Consider the following 14,704-nt stretch of genomic DNA (forward strand, 5'->3'; position numbering starts at 1 on the left):
GGCCGTCCCGCTGCTCTTCACTGTCCTGGCCCTCGTCCTCGCCTCCGTCTTTGTGAGGCTGCGGGGAGCCAAGGGGGAGCGGCCCCGGGAGCCGGCGGCGGCCGGAGCGGCCCGGGAGAGGGGCCCCGGGGACCAAGCGGCGGCGGGAGCGGGGCCGGAGGCCGGGAAGGAGGCGGCTGCCGAGCAGCGGGAGGAGGCGGCGGCGGAGCCGAGCCCCACAGCCAAGCCCAGCCCCGCGGCGGCTGAGAGCATCCCCCAGCAGCCGTCTGCTGAGCCCTGTGAGCCTGAGCCCCAGGAGGATGCAGGAGACCCCGCAGCACTTTCCATCAAGGCAGAGGAGGAAGATCTGGACTCAGAAAAAGCGAAGCTGGTGGTGAGAGAGCCTTCAAGCATAGCAGCATCATTTGAGAGTTTTGAAGGTTTTGAATGGCCTTTGGGTACCCTTGGAACCTGCCTGCTGATTGTGATGGGGATCACCATGTTGGCACACACACAGAGTGTGTTTTACCCACAACCATTTTGTCTGATCCCAAGAGTTAAGCAGAGTCAGGTTTGGGTCTTGTCTGGGTTTAGACAATACAGGGGGACCGAGAGGTTTTCCCCAAGGCTGGACAGTCATGAGTGTCATGGTGTGTGGGACAGTATGGGCGAGTATCTAATCCACTGGGCCCCTCCAGTGCTTTGGAAGCGTTGGAGATGGAAGGCAGCTGTATGGAGTCCCCGACAACAAGTTGCAGAAACTGCTGAAGGAGAGGGTGAATCGAGTCAGTTTGCCGAGGTGAAAGCCATCCAGCTGGCCCTGGACATTGCTGAGCGAGAAAAGTGGCCAGTACTTTATCTCTATACTGACTCATGGACGGTGGCAAATGCCCTGTGGGGGTGGTTGCAGCAATGGAAGCAGAGCAACTGGCAACGCAGAGGTAAACCCATCTGGGCTGCTGCACTGTGGCAAGATATCGCTGCCCGGGTGCAGAACCTGATGGTGAAGGTACGCCATGTAGACGCCCATGTACCCAAGAGTCGGGCCACTGAGGAACACCAGAACAACCAACAAGTGGATAAAGCTGCTAAGATTGAAGTGGCTCAGATGGACTTAGATTGGCAACATAAAGGTGAATTATTTTTGGCTCGGTGGGCCCATGACACTTCAGGCCATCAGGGCAGAGTTGCAACATACAGATGGGCCCGTGATCGAGGGGTGGACTTAACAATGGACACTATTGCCCAGGTTATTCATGAGTGTGAAACATGTGCTGCAATTAAACAAGCCAAACGGTTAAAGCCTCTTTGGTATGGAGGACGATGGCTGAAGTATAAATATGGGGAGGCCTGGCAGATTGATTATATCACACTCCCACCAACCCGCCAAGGCAAGCGCCATGTGCTTACCATGGTGGAAGCAACCACCGGATGGCTGGAAACATACGCTGTGCCCCATGACACTATCCTGGGCCTTGAGAACCAGATTTTGTGGCGACATGGCACCCCAGAAAGAATTGAATCAGACAATGGGACTCATTTCCGGAATAACCTTATAGACACTTGGGCCAAAGAGCATGGCATTGAGTGGGTATATCACATCCCCTACCATGCACCAGCCTCTGGGAAAATCGAACGGTACAATGGGCTGTTAAAAACTACACTGAGAGCAATGGGTGGGGGAACTTTCAAGCATTGGGATACACACTTACCAAAGGCCACCTGGTTGGTCAACACCAGAGGATCTGCCAACAGGGCTGGCCCAGCCCAGTCAGAACTTTTACATATTGTAGAGGGGGACAAAGTTCCTGTGGTGCACATGAAGAATTTGCTGGGGAAGACAGTCTGGGTTATTCCTGCTTCAGGTAAAGGCAAACCCACTCGTGGGATTGCTTTTGCTCAGGGACCTGGATATACTTGGTGGGTAATGCAGGAAGATGGGGAAGTCCGATGCGTACCTCAAGGGGATTTGATTTTAGGGGAAAACAGACAATGAACTCAATTGTACGCTGTTGCCTGCTATAGCCCATCAACTAGAAGTCTGCAGGGCACCAGTGACTGGCCCTGACTTCCCTCTGAGCATCATCCCAACAGAGAATGAACTTTGATAGAACCAGATGAGTTCTACAGTAAAGGAATGATCAGCATCAGCAGACAACGATCCAACACTGCACACAGCTTCTCCTGCCCTGAAAGACTGTTACAAGAGATGGAGCCCAACATCATGAACCGAATGGACTCAGTAGCTTTATAGGAATTGGTCCGTGCACTAAGATAACAGTGCACTGAAATGAGAGTGAGGGTATATGGAAAATGTGGGATCTGAGCATGACGTGAATGGTATGGAATAAGGGGTGGATACTGTCCTGGGTTCAGCAGTAGCAGTCAGTTTTTCTCCTTCTTAGTAGCTGTTGCAGCACTGTGTTTTTGACTTTTGGCCTGGAAACAAAGCTGATAACACTGATGTTTAGACTGACCAAGGACTTTGTGAGTCTCATGCTCTGCCAGGGAGGAGGAGGGGCCGGGAGGAAGCAGGGACAGGACGCCTGACCCAAACTAGCCAAAGAGGTATTCCATACCACAGCACGTCATGCCCACGATGTAGAACGGAGAGTTCGCGGAAGGGGCTGGATCGTGGCAGGGTGGGGGTGAGGTACCGGTTGGTGAGCGGTTGTATTCTCTTGCTTGTTATTTCCTTTATCATTATTACTATTAGTGGTAGCAGTAGTGATTTGTGTTATACCTTAGTTATTAAACTGTTCTTATCTCAACCCATGGGAGCTGCATTCTTTCGATTCTCCTCCCCATCCCTCCAGGAGCGGAGGGAAGAAAAGAGGGGGGGGGGGATGTGGACTGCGTGGTTCTGATTTATGGCCTGGGCTTAAACCACGACAGTAGTGTAATTAACTTTTGTGTCTTTTGCACTGGAAATTTGTGCTATATTTTATTAATGAAGTTTTCATTAGTCCCCCACTTCCCTTTTGATTTACAGAATACTAACAAATGAGAAGACATTTGCGCTCATCATGAATCTTCAGTACGTTACTGGTCCTGGATTATGATTTTGTCCCTTTCATAATGCAATTAGTAAAAATGAAAGAGGTGTTGATTTACAAATACTCTTTGAGGTGCATGAGCACTGAGAATTTGGTAGACTGATGTTAATAGAAGAAGGCTACTATGCCAGAAAGGATGTTAAAATCCATTTCAAGTCATACATTTCAGGGTAACAATCTCATTTAATGGTTGGCTGACTGAGAATGGCATAACTTGTTAAGTAAAGAAGAATCAGCTGTTTTGTCAATAAGGAAACCAAAGACACCTTGTCATGTATTTGCAATAGTGTATATGGAATTTTGGGGGTGTGGAGTGTTAATGTCTTCCCCCCACACACACCCCAAGAGGTTTTTGGTATCTGAAGCAATCGGTTGATATATTAATGGGGCTGTAAGGAGCAGGACCTCCATTGTTGTTCAAAGGATGCTCAGAGTAATTGTCAATTAAGTATTTTTTCTGGACTCTGATGACCCTGACAGGTTCTGTGCTAAAATGATAAATATTTTGCAGTGGAGAAGGTAGATGGATGCTGGCTGAGGGAGAGTCAGCAGAGACCTGGAGTTTCATTAATGATGTTGAAAAACTGAAAAGAATGAAATATTCAGTGTTTGGTGGGGTTTTTTTTTTTCCTTTCTAAGTGAGAATTTAAAAACAGAACAGTAAAGTAGAGTTGAAGTAACCTGTTTGACCTGGCTTCACTGTGCTGTCTATACTGGCTGAGGTGACAACTTTCAGATTTGTATCAAGATAGTTTCCAGAATGTGGCGTGGAGAGGCAAGAGGATGTCACCCACCTCTCCTACACATCTGAGAAAGTCTTACTATCACTGCTTACAAGCTTTATAGGTTTTTGCCACCTAATTGGATTGCAGGAGAAGTTTAAGTTCTTCTTGTGTTGTAGTTTATGGTATATTTGCAGGTTTGCTCCGCAGCTATTCCTCTTCTCATGTCTCTCCCTTCCACAACAAAGAGGTTTATGGCAGTGAAGCCAGTCCTTCAAGCTTTGCTCTTACAGTTTCTGAGCGTGAAAAAGAGTTTTATTCAGGGCAGGGTCACACGATTTTGTTTAAAAATAAGTTCGTTGTATTTAAATGTAGGAAGTGATTGGAAATGCTGAACTTCAAGATACAGGGAGTGCTGTGTGGGGCCAGCCCTGTGCTGCTCCCCTGTCATGGATGGGGATGCTGAGGCAGGGTGGTGCAACCTTGATCCAAAAACCTGCCTCATGGCTTCATATGAACAGCACTATTTTCAAGGCACAGACCCTTTGTTTTCCTCCTGTCTGTTCCTTTAATTAATCTCTCTGCTGCTTCTTTTTTTCTCTCTTGCTTTCATTTCTCAATTTGATCTTTTTAGTGGGCTAGATAATTGCATTTACTGAGTATCCTTCCTGCCAAGCACCATGGCTGTAGTCTCCTCCACTTGACAAATGGTTTTCTTTGAACAACCTGTATCTGACTCAAAGTTATGTTTTAATTAAATGAAAGAAAAAAAAAAAAAGGTGAAAAAAAGTGCATGTGTGTGTATGTATATATATGTGAGTTACATAGTTATAGCAAGCAAAAATCTGTATAGTGGAAAGATAGTTATGAGTGTACACCACCAGCACTATTTTTTTGGCTTCTTAATTACAGACTAGTACATAAGTCTTTAATTATACAATCTTGTGGCTTTTTTTGAGTACCAACTTATGTAAGGGGTTTCCTCAGATCTTAAATATGAATGGGTGTCTAAAAGATCTGGAGGTTGTATTATTGAAGATGGTACAAGCATAGCAGAAATTGCATGTTTAGTTTAGGATCTTGAGGTTGTATATTTAAGTCTTTTTCTGAGGTAATGAAATGGCCTCTGAGATTGTAGTACACTTTCCTATGCTTGAACCAGCCACTGGTGGCATGTATCCCACCAGAGGCATTCATTGGTGGAACTGGCTGGAGGGTCCTGGCCTTGTCAGGGATCTGTGATGGAGCAGAGCAGCAGCAGAGTGTCATCTTCCTTCATGGGGTCCAGGTCTTTGAAATATTTCTGCTCCTTCCCCTACAACACACACACAAACCCATGAGCCTCCTTGTCCTCAGGAACTGTTTTTCAAGTGGGTTTGGGTATTCCGTAGCTTCCACTTGTTTGTGAATCTTTCCAAGCTTCTCTTCACATAAAGAGATTTAACCCTGAGGAACGTGAAGGAAGTCTCAGCTAGAACAGGAAAAGCTTTAGGTTGTACCCTGCCGTACCACCTTGATCTCTAGACCATGGAAGGATGACCTGTGTGCAGGGAAGCCGATTGTGCAAACCATGCTTAGTTGTCACTTTTTTTTCCAGCTGGTGTTATTAGACACATTGCACATGAAGCTGAAATGTTTACAGAAAAATTACTTCCCACAAAACAACGGTGTTGGTTGCACACCTACATGTGTGTATACTTACATATTTTTCCCCTGCCAAAGTGCTCCTCTGACCTACCTACCACTGAGGTAGACCTAGCAGATACACTGTAGTGGGCCTGTGCTTCTGGTGCAAGGCTAGTTAACATGATCCTTTATGCATAATATGATAGAAAATTATATGTACAACTACAGTTTTCACAGTCCATAAGCTATGTGACAGTCTAAATGCAGAGTAGTCTTTTGAGCTTTTTGGCAAAGAAGAAAACAAGTTGTAGAAGGAAACAAGTAGTGGTGACCTTGATTTAGCTGCACATCTGCGTATACTGTTGTCTCTGCAAGTCATGTGCAAAATCCAAAAATTAAACCTATAAAAACAAGGAGACAGCACCTTTTCCCATAGGCAGAATCAGGCTGTGCCTTTCCTGGGAGAGGACAGAAGTAGCCAAAGGATTGAGAGCTGCAAGTGGTTTGCAGCACTGCAGGCTTCTGACAGCATTAATGAAGAATGGGTTAGTATGGCAATATGAGTTTCTGTGCTTCTACAGCAGCAAAGATCAAGATGATGTCCATTAACGTTAATGGAGCTGCACTGCTGTCAAACCTGTTGGCCTCAGGGGAACACTGTTGAAATCTGTCGTCATTTGGGCCTGGGAAGGGGTAGTAGTCTGATAAAGTAGAAGGGAATTTGCTAAACTTTTCCAAGTAGGCATCACCCTTGGAGTTTATGTTTTATAAACTACTAGATGTGACATGGGGCCGTAGTAGGAACTGCTTGGTAGCTTAGAAAAGAGCTACCCTTACCTTGCCTAGCTTCAGAGCAAGTGTCCTTCCAATACTGCAGAAGTCTTCCATGTAGGGTCTGGTTTTTGTTATACTGAATGTCTCAGCCTGCTTTTTTCCTCCAGAAAAACAACCCTAGCAGTAACAGCTATCTTGTGCAGAAGCAGTAGTTAGCATTCTTTGGGCACATGTTGGGATTGTGTAGGAAGAAAAAAAAATACTTGAGGGTGGTCTTTCCAGATGTGCTGTGATCTGCATGGTACATTCAGTTTCTTAAACAGCTTTTCTTTCAGATGATTTGTATTTTGTTAGCAAAATTGGTGTTTGTGCACCTGTTCTCTGTTTAATATCTGGTAGTGTCCACTGTCTTCCAGTAGTGGCTCTATTTTAGATTGGATTAAGGTAAGATAACTTCATTTGGGAAATCTGAATGAGCATTTTCTGATAGTCTTTTTAGGAAAAAAAATGGGTTGGCTTATTTCCTAAGTTGTTCTGTTCATTTGGTTCATGTTAGTAAAAACAACATGATCACTGGGATCTAGAATTGCCTGTGAGTTGATAGCTTTGAGGGTTGATGACAGAGGAAGACAATGGGCTTCTCACTCAGTGCTGGTTGATCTCTGATGAAATTTCACTTTCAGCCCACATCCAGGTGGATGGAAATCCACCCTCTCAACTGCGGATCTCGGCAATTAAGACTGAATCAAAACAAGGATGTAGAATCAAAAGAACTACATAGACGCTGTTTTCTTTGCGTACTCGAAGCTAGAGCTAAGACGGTAACTTGGATATCCTCCATTGCCGAGTGTTTTGTTCAAGAAACATTTGCTTACAGGATTTTGGCAACTTCTTTAACTGTTGACATTTTTTTTTTTTTTTTTTTCAATCTTTGACATAGCTTCTGGTGTCATCCAGGCAGTTGATATCCTCATACAGTAACAGAGCTGGAACAATCCGAGTGGCTCATCTCATCCATCTTGTGCTCCAAAACAGGATGGACTTGAACCTATGGCGCTCAGGGCTGACCACTCTGATGATGGAACTGCAATCACCCAAGCAATTTAATTCTACTTCTTGACTGTCCCTGGGGTTAATGATTTTTTTTTTTCCCCTGATGCCTAGCCTGGCTTTTCCCAGAGTTAAGCCCATCACTGCTCATGTCCTGCCAGTGTAGCTGTGAAGCTAAATGGCATTGCAGTTGATGTTTGGCATGTTTTGTGTTTAGCACCAAAGTGGCTTACCTGCTGTTATATGTTTTTGTTAAATGCATAAAAATATCTTATGATTTATAACAAATATTTTTAGAAAGAGCAGTTCAGCCCTTTACCTAAATATAGTTTTTAGCTTTCAAGTGGTTGAGAGACAAGAGCACATGAATCTTTGATCTGCGGCATTCCTCATGATCACAGCAGTAGGATTGCTTTCTGCACCTGACAGGAATAAGTATGTTACACAGAAATTTGTTAGACAAAAGTTCATATTTTGTAGGATAGACGTGTTTTATTACAAAAGAAGGATAAATCTTTGCATGTCCTTTGATAGAAGGGCAAGAGATACTAAATTAAAACATGAAGGACAGGAAAATGAAGGTGTGGTTAGAAACTTTCTTCTTCACGGTGTTACTAAAGTACCGCTTATCTTCTGCCTGATACTTGATACATCCCTAAAAATAGAGGAGACTCACCCATCATCCCTGTTGATGACAGCAGAGCCAAATTGATTTGTCCTTAGATGTCTGAAATGGGAATGCAACGTAAATCAGCATTTTTTTTTTTTTAAGACTTTGTTTAACAAGAACTTTTTCCAAAAGTCACAGTGAGTGCAGATATAGATTTGATGGATTTATGCTTTTCTTCTGCTGTTGTGCTGGGGGTTTGATTTTTTTTTCCAGTTTATTTTTTGGTTTTGTTTTGGTATTTTTTTTTGGGGGGTGATGGTTTGTTTGGGGGTTGGTATGTTTCTTTGTTTTCTGGTTTTTTTATTATCTGGGCCAGAAATAGAGTCATCACTGATGTTGCTGTGGTAATGACACTTACAGAGATGTCTGGAAGTGCTGAAGAAATTTTTCTCATAGGAACAATCACAGTTCCCCCCCCAGTAATTGTTTCAATTTTATAAGTTGATATACTAATTTATCACTGAAATAATTATTAATAAGTGCTGTTTTCCTTTGTCACATTGTCATGGCAACTGGGTGACATGTTTGAATAGAATTATCTGTTTCCAGATGGAGATCTTCATTCATAAGATTTGCCTACTGAGAATTTTTGTGGCATATTCAACTTAAAAATTCTTCCTCCCTTGCCCTTCCAAAGAGTTGCATTCTAGAGGTGTTACTGCTTTCTGGTTTATATCCTTTGGTGGGTGTTATGCTCAATAATATTTCTGTCTTTTATTTGTGGTTTATTTATGTTGGTTTTCTTTTGATTCAGTTGGGCTGCTTTTCTTCAACTTGGTGTTTGCTGTAGCAGTCCTATAAACCCATTCCTCACCCATTTGAGTTGTTGGAAACTTTGTGTTTTTATGTAATATACCACATAATGGAAGACAGTACTTGATTTTTACTTTTACGTGTGAAAGGAGCATAGTAATAGTGTCCTAAAATTCTTGTCATGTTCACTACTCGATTTTTAGTTTTGCAGAGGAAAGAGGCATAAAGATATTTCATTTCTGGTTTTGATGTAAAACTATATTTAGAAAAAAGAAAAAGGGTATTGCTCTTTAGCAAGATAGAGCAAGGTAAATATGCATGGAACTTTGTATAATTTCCTTTATCCTGAACTTCTTACAATTTTAAAGGTCTTGTTGACTGTCAGACTTAATTAGGTCCTACTTGATCTTATTCAACATTTCAGGATTTCTCTTGAATTTGTTTCTGATCACTCAGACCAAAATATCTCAAAATGCTGTATTTACTTCAGTAGAAATAAGAAGGTAACAATCAAAAGGTGATTCTTCAATTCCAGGTGCACTCTTACCTTATCAAACAAAACTTGGTTAACAGGTTTTTGCAAATGCGTAAAGGTGTTACTTTTAGGGAAGGCATCAAAGGCCCATTCCTCCAACCTGTCTTTAATTTTGATATTCACTTAAAGCTGTTAATGCCCATCCCTCCCATGACGTACTTAAAGGTCTGTCTGTTTCTTAAACATTCATTGTTGTGCATTTGCAGCAGTTCCATCCTGACAGTAACTTTAGAACAAGAACAATCTCATAAATAGCTCAGAATCTCTGGTTTCTGAACACCTTACCTATAGAAGATAAAAGTTATCGTCACCTAGTCAAAAAAGTTCATATATAGTTGTCCTCCCAATAATATGGGAATGCAATGATAATAGTGCAAGACCTGTCTTCTGCAAATAATTATCTTAATTTAATTGCTATATTTAGTATATTTGAAATAATCAATGTTATTTTCTCAGTGCATAATGTGTTATGCTTCAGACTTACTTCTTCCGTGTTACACCAGCTAGCCATATCTTCCCTAGCTAAGCTGCTCGCTATCCTCTTCTCCTTTGCATCCTTTGTCCTTTTGGTTGTCTGCTCATTGCAGTAAACAGTCTGGGCTGGGAACATGCTAAATATTGACTGGTCCCATTGCTTTCATGAATTGTTCTGCATTTCTCGTGTCAGGTCTCTACTTAACAGACTTTTGAGTGGGCCATAAAAATAAAGCGATTTTACAAGTTAGCTTGATCTGGGGAGGGAAGGTAGAAGGGGAAGAAAAAGGGAGAGTTCAACATGAGCATTGAAGGTGAAATATGTGTTACTGAGTACTGTAAATGCTAGAGGGAGACCTGGTAGCAAAATTTAGTGTTTCTCTTCATATAGCAGCAAGATTGCAGTTATATCAACATTTTAACTGTGATTCAGGTAGTTACTCGTATTTTAGCAGCCTACTTCACTGGCTAGTGAAATTAGTTGGAGGTGGGTTTTTATTTCAGTGTGTTGTCTGGCTCAGAAGGTGGATGTTTCCAGGTATGCCTTGTCATACCTGGCAAGCTATAGGGCTTGTAGTCAGCTGAAGACTCCTCCTTTTTCTTTCTGTGGCTGTATAATTACTTGGATGGTTTTTTCCCCTTTGAAAGTGGAATCTTACTTGTATATACCTGCCTCCAGCAAGTGACTACTCAATATGAGCAAATGTTGCCAATATATTATATTTGTACTCCTGGTTTCGAGGAAAATATTTTGCCTGTGATAGGAAATTACCGGAGCTTACGAGTAATAATATTACTTCAAACTCAGCATCACTGATCCATTCCCTTCATCTTTTCATGTATCTGATAAAACAGCTGTTCATGGCTCAGTCCTCTCTTCTCCCAGTAACCAAATTATCTTGATCTCTTGTTTTCCACAGGCCAGCACTGTGTTTGCCTTGTTGGCTGATATTGGTACATGCACCTCTTGCTCAAAACACAGGAGTTTAATGTTGTTGTTAGCTGCTTGGCACTCCTGTCTGCTAATCATTTATGTAGGCACTGAAGCCTGAGTTGGCTACTCAGCCTGCTTCTTCCTCAATGTGCTTCATCCCCAAGAGGCAGTCTCTTGGCCTTTAAGGTCAGAGCTTAAGACTGTGAAATTTACATTGCTTTTTGAGATACAGGTAGATATTTCTAATGCTCCAACACCTACCATATCGTAGAGCCGTGACATTAATATTAACTTTGTGAGACACTTTCCATTAAAAGACTAACTTCACTAATATCTACAGAAACAAGTGTCTTCTACTTGTTCCTCCTGATTTTCTTTTTAAATTTATATTCTCCTAAGGGACCAGTTGTATCAGCTGAATGTTCACTGGGTCCATGGAGCCTGATGGGACTCCTCCCAGAGTTCTGAAGCAGGTAGCATATGTTACAGCAGGACCCCTTACAATCATCTACCAAAGATCTTTGGAGTCTGGGGACGCCCAGGCTGACTGGAAGCTAGCCAGTGTTACTCCAATTCACAAAAGAGCATGAGGGAAGATCCAGGAAACTACAGACGTCTTAATCTAACCTCAGCACCTGGAAAAATTAGGGAGAAGATTCTACTGAGTACCATTGAAAGGCATTTAAAGAATAACACAATCATCAGGCACAGTCAGCATGGGTTCAGATATTCTGTCCTTCACAGCATCCTTCTGCACAAGTTATACAGCTGTTGAGTGGGTTCACAGCGCACTGGGTGAAGAACTGACTGAAAGGCAGAGCTCAAAGGGTTGTAGTGTATGGGACTACATCTGGCTAGTAACTGGTCACCCTGCAGTGTTCCTCAGGGCTCAATCCTAGGGCCAGCTGCTATTTATCAGCTATCTGCATGCAGGAGTTGAAAGCATCATTAGCAAGTTTGCTGATACCAAACTGAGAGGAGTAGTTGCCTTTCATGAAGGACAGGAGGCCTTGCAGAGGTGTCTTTGATTGGTTGTAGTGTTTGGCTATGATTAATAGGATGAAATTTAACAAGTCAAATGCCGAATTCTGCACCTAGGGTAGAGTGATGCTGTCACAAGTATAAAACTGGGAGAACAGTCCTGCAGAAAGGGATCTGGGGCTGCTCAATAGGAGTCAACAGTGTGCCCTGGCAGCCAAGGGAGCAAACTGCATCCTGGGGTGCATTAGACGCAGCATGACAAGCTGGGCTGGAAAGCATGTCCTATGAGGAGCAGCTAAAGACTTGGGGTTTGCTTAGTTTGGAGAAAAGGGGGCTGAAAAGGGTGACCTAATCGCGCCCTATAGCTTCCTGAGGAGGGAAAGTGGAGACTGAGGTGCTGATATCTTTTCACTGAGATCCAGTGATAGGACACATGGGCATGATTCAGAGATGTGCCAGGAGAGGTTTAAACTGGACATTAGGAGGCATTTCTTTGCAGAGAGGGTGGTCATACTCTGGAACAGGATTCCTAGAGAGGTGGTCAATGCCTCAAAACTGTTAGTGTTTAAGAGGCATTTGGATTATGCCCTTAATAACATGCTTTAACTTGGTCATCCGCGAACTAGTCAGGCAGTTGGACTAGGTGATCATTGTAGGTCCCTTTCAACTGACCTGTTCTGTTCTGTTCTACTCACCTGGTAAAAGCAGCATAAATTTGTAAGTAGTAATGGTGCAGTAATTACAAGTGTTGTCACAATGGTGGTATCATGGTTTAAGCCCAGGCCATAAATTGGAACCGCGCAGTCTACTTCCCCCCCACAACCTTTCTTCCCCCCGCTCCTGGAGGGGTGGGAAGGAGAATTGAAAGAATGCAACTCCCACGGGTTAAGATAAGACCAGTTTAATAACTAAGGTATAACACAAATCACTACTGCTACCACCAATAATAATGATAAAGGAAATTACAAGGGAAGAGAATACAACCGCTCACCGACCGGTACCTCACCCTCACCCCGCTGTGATCTGGCCCTTCCAGGTAACTCCCAGTTACATCCCCCGGCATGATGTGCTGTGGTATGGAATACCTCTTTGGTTAGTTTGGGTCAGGTGTCCTGTCTCTGCTTCCTCCTGGCTTCCCCTCCTCCCTGGCAGAGCATGAGACTCACAAAGTCCTTGGTCAGGGTAAACATTCTGACCAGCAACTGAAAACATCGGGTTTATCAGTATTGTCCCAGGCCAAAAGTAAAAAACACATAACTGCACCAGCTACTAAGAAGGAGAAAAAATGACTGCTACTGCTAAACCAGCACAGGTGGTGATGAATATTGGGAAGCCAGGTACCAGCAAGTCCTCAGACACGCTAACAGTAACACTTGGCCGCACTCTCATACTATCAGTTCCAGAAAAAATACAGAATTAAGTTCCCAACATAAACCCTCCTTCCTGTCTTGCCTTCATCCTATCAAACTGTCTCAAACTTTCATCTATGAATCTGATTATACTGAGTATTACTCATGGGCTCGTCATGTTCCACTTGCTACAAGAGACTATGTCTTCCAAGAAACCATCACTTACATGCAGTCCACATAGGATGGCCTACTTCCTGGGCATGCACTTGGTGTTCTGTCACAATTGATCTCTTGAATTAAGCAGGGAGACACATTTCAGAGGTTATTTTTGCCAATGAACATCAGGACGTCCATACCTTACTTGTTTTTCACAAGCCTGGGTTGAACATGCCTCTCACTTTTAGTTAATGTGGACTAGCTGCAGGTTGTGCAAACTTCATTTATGCTATTTTCTCTTTCTCATCTGTTTTTCTATTCAGATCCCTACATGCCACCGTGGGAGTTTTATGCTTTTTCTGCATGTGGGTTTTATTGCTAATCACAACAGAGATCACTGAAGCAGTGAGAAAAATGTAAGTTAGATAATTGCAGTCAATCAAGTACTTCTAATTCCCAGGCTTTATTGTGTTCAGCCTTTTTGGTTTTATGAATTGTCACCTCTAGACTAGCTCAATTACATTTAAAAAAGAAAAAAAATATGTTGCTCACATTTACTGATCTAATAATATTGTCTTAAATTCTTCCATCTGTTTGAGACTCTGCATCTGAGATGCTCCTATTTCATAAACTCACAGTTTTATTTAGATTCTGTAATAAAAAGGGCATATAGAAACTGACTAGGCCAAATGCAAAACCATACTGTATTTTTTTTTTTTTAAAGATTGTTTTCAAAGATAGGCTGATTTAACTTGTATGCTCTGTGGTTAACAGATTCCTGAAAGTAGGCTTCCTTCCAAATAGTTTTGATGTTTGTTTTTTTTGGTTTTTTGTCTTCTTTTTTTTTTTTTTAAACAATACAGTAACCCAGAAAAATCCATTTGTGTTCTGATTTTTCCTTAGCAAGTGAGATAAAATTGCATGAAAACCCAAAGAAGAATAAAGTTTGTGCAATTTCTTTTAATTTGCTGAGGTTTTGTCTTTTATTCCCAGTGTACTGTGTCTCATTTCATTTTGTATTAACATTTTCCACTTCTGTGGGGTGAAGTTTCTTTTCTGTTTTATATATCCTGGCTGGAGGACTGTGGGCGCAGAACTCTGGGTGCTTATCCGATAGACTTATGTGCTATAAAGATAACCAGAGCAAAAAGTACCTAAGAAAAGGTAGTGTTGGTACTGCAGTCACTGGATTCTCAGGCTGGAGAAAAGAATCACTTTTCCTGAAATCCCATCTTGTCCTACCAAAGAAAAAATTCCTTTAGTGAGGCTGTTTACAGTGGGATAGCACATGTATTTTAGATAATATTTTCGTACTGACACTGTAGCTGGGAATTTATTGTTTGAAGGGCTGAAACATGTAGCTGATAAATATTTAAGGACAAACCAGGAATCTTTATTTTCTTGAAATTATTTTCATGCTGGATTTCTGTCTGGGTACCATGTGCAAGAAAAATGGTCAGAGGAGGGAGGAGTGGGGAGAGGAAGATGGTCAATATAAGGTCTTTTCTCCAGAAATTGTTGTAAGACTTTGCAGTGTGTACCTTTTGCTTTAGCTCAGTTCAAACAGTGCAGGAAAAACAAATAAATAAGTACAGTGGGTTTAGGTGTGGGTTCCCCCCTCCCAGCTTTAAACTTAATGCCATCC

The 14,704-nt window shown here is 42.4% G+C and overlaps 1 protein-coding gene across 1 annotated transcript in view; it reads left to right on the forward strand.

Moving 5' to 3' along the window:
* Nucleotides 1-14,704, forward strand: part of LOC308223884 (uncharacterized protein C1orf21) — a gene marked incomplete at both ends in the record, with an annotated part of 74,797 nt that overhangs the window by 12,371 nt on the left and 47,722 nt on the right. The window lies entirely within an intron of this gene.

Source organism: Psittacula echo (assembly GCF_963264785.1).
Source record: "Psittacula echo genome assembly, chromosome: 7".
In the NCBI taxonomy this organism is placed as follows: Eukaryota; Metazoa; Chordata; class Aves; order Psittaciformes; family Psittacidae; genus Psittacula; species Psittacula echo.